Here is a 2,718-nt window from a genome sequence, read left to right as displayed (position 1 = left end):
TGGAACAATGGATGTTGCGTATATGGAAGTTATTTCACGACAATACATGTCTATGGGAATTTTCATCTGTTATGTCTTTAAATAATATTTACATAGATGTCATGTTATGATGTCAGAACCTAACAAATATGATGAGATAGACATTACATAATAAATAGTCTATCACAGCCTGTCGCTCTGCAGGAAGTTCCCTTTATGCCACTGACAGACACGTAGGGCTCCCTTTCTGTATTATACTGTACTGTGTCTCAGATGCTCTAGTACAGGGGTCGGCAACCCCTGGCACGCGAGGCATATTTTGCTGGCACGGCAGGCAGCCTGCAACTTTCATACACTAAATTAAAGGGGTTGTCCCATCACAAGGATCCTATCTATACTGCTTGTTAATGTGGATGTAAGACTTTTCCTAAATACATTGCTTCAGCAAAACTGCTTTGTTTGTCCACTATATTACTTTATTCAATTTTTTTGTGGCCACAGCCCTGACTTAGCTGCTCATGAGTCAAGTGATGTATCTGCTGCTCTCAGGGGGAGGGAGGAGGGGCTAAGTGCAGGGAGCGAGCCTGTGTTTCTAGCTATTCCTGTGTCTACACCACGTGACCTAGCTTCCTGTTAGCAGATAGGGGAGAGGAGCTGTTTCATTTCTTCTGTTCTCCCAGTTATCAGGCTAGCTAATTCAATTGTGTTCATTAAGGCAGAGACAGGCAGTCTCTGTATGTAACACAGAATGGAGTTGCTGCTGCCTGTACTTCATAGTCCAATATGGGTGGGCGGAGCTACATGTGAATTTGGGGGTGGAGCTAAATGGCAGGTTGCATGTGAAACCCCACCCACCAAATGATGCAAGAAACCAGGAAGAAAGAAGATTTTACAGCAGTAAAGACTGATGAGTATGTGAGCTGGGAATACCCCTTTAAGAGAGAGAGCGTCCCTTCAGTGCTCTGCTAGAGCTGAGGTGTAGGACACACCCCCTTCTCTCACTGCCCACCAATCAGAGGTGAGCCTCTCACTGCACAGGATAAGGGCTCCCTGGACCTGCTGTTACAGGTGAGGAGGAGCTCCTGCTGTCTGCAGCCCTGAGGAGGAGAGGAAGCATCGGGGAGCAAAGTGAAAGCAAACACAACACCAGGTACGTGTGTGTTACTAACTATTCTTATTAATGTCAGGCATTTGAGGTTATTACTTTAGTTTTAGTAACTCCATGTGCCTCACATTAATAGCAGTTAACCCCATCATGCCCCTCACATTAACCCCTGTGTACCTCATATAAGTGTTAATAACGTGTGACATATGGGGGTACTATATAATGAAGATATTTACTTAATTATTATCTCCATATGTCTCACATATCAGTATCCCTTATGTAAAGCACACAGGGGGTTAATGTGATGGACAGGATAGGGCTAACTGCTATTAATATGAGGTACATGGAGTTGCTAAACTGTGACGCACATGATCAGACTCTTTACAACTGTGGATATAAGTACAGATCTATACATGTCAATAGACCTGTATATACAGCCATTCTTATTATGGCTGTGTATCTGGGCCAAATTGAAGAGCTGAAAATTATAGAGTAGGTCCTCTATCTGTCCTATACATACCCTATATCTGTCCTATACGTACCCTATATCTGTCCTATACCTACCCTATATCTGTCCTATACGTGCCCTATATCTGTCCTATACGTGCCCTATATCTATCCTATACATTCCCTATATCTGTCTGCATTTGTGGCCCTGTCAATTCATTTTTAATGTATATGTCAGTGAAAACCACATCAGTGCCATTTGTGTGCAGGAGGCCTAAGGCTGAGGTCCCACGTTGCAGAAACGCAGAGTTTTTGTTGCAGATTTTGCTGCGGTTTATTTCAACCAAAGCTAAAAATGGCTACAGAAGGAATGAGAAATATATAGGAAGCCGTCTCCCTTCTGATCAATCGACTCCTGGCTTAGGCTGAGAAAAACGCAGCAAAATATGTAACAAAAAAGCTGCGTTTCCACAACGTGGGGGCCCCAGCCTTAGGCTAAAGCCCCACGTTGCAGAAGCAAAGCTTTTTTTTGTTGCAGATTTTTTTTTTTTTTTTTTTTTTTTTTTTAGCCAAAGCCAGGAGTGGATTGAGCAGAAAATAGAAGTATAAGAGCTTCCTATACATTTCCTATTTCCCATTCGTTTTGTAGTCATTTTTGCCTTTGATGGGAAAAAAAAGCAGCGTTTTTGCAATGTGGGGCATCATCCTTAGTGTGATTCTATTGGGTGGTAACACTGTGTTCCCAGGTGCAACTAAAGTCAAATCCAGTTTCTGGGCACCAGTCACTTTTGGGGTAACTGTGACATTAATTCCTGGCTGGGTTTTTGCTATTACTGCACTGCCAGGAATTAAAAGAGACTGAATTTAATTTACATTTCACTGAGGGCGGGTTCACATCTGCGCCCGGTCTCCTCTTTGCAGGTTTCCGTTTCCTGCCCGAGAAACTGGACAGGAGACGGAAACCGGCAGTCACTTTTCAAACCCATTCACTTGAATAGATTTGCAAAGTGTCCGCCCGTGAGCGTCTTCTTCCTCTCTGCAGCAAAACCGTTTTTTTTTTTTACTGGACACAAAGTTGGACATACAGAACTTTGTGACCAGTTAAAAAAAAAACGCTTTCGCCGCAGAGACCAGAAGATGCTCATGGGTGGACACTGACTGCCGTGCTTCTGTCTCCTGTCTAGTTT

This window comes from Leptodactylus fuscus, chromosome 1, assembly GCF_031893055.1.
Source record: "Leptodactylus fuscus isolate aLepFus1 chromosome 1, aLepFus1.hap2, whole genome shotgun sequence".
Lineage (NCBI taxonomy): Eukaryota > Metazoa > Chordata > Amphibia > Anura > Leptodactylidae > Leptodactylus > Leptodactylus fuscus.
Note: the sequence above shows the minus strand (reverse complement) of the source record.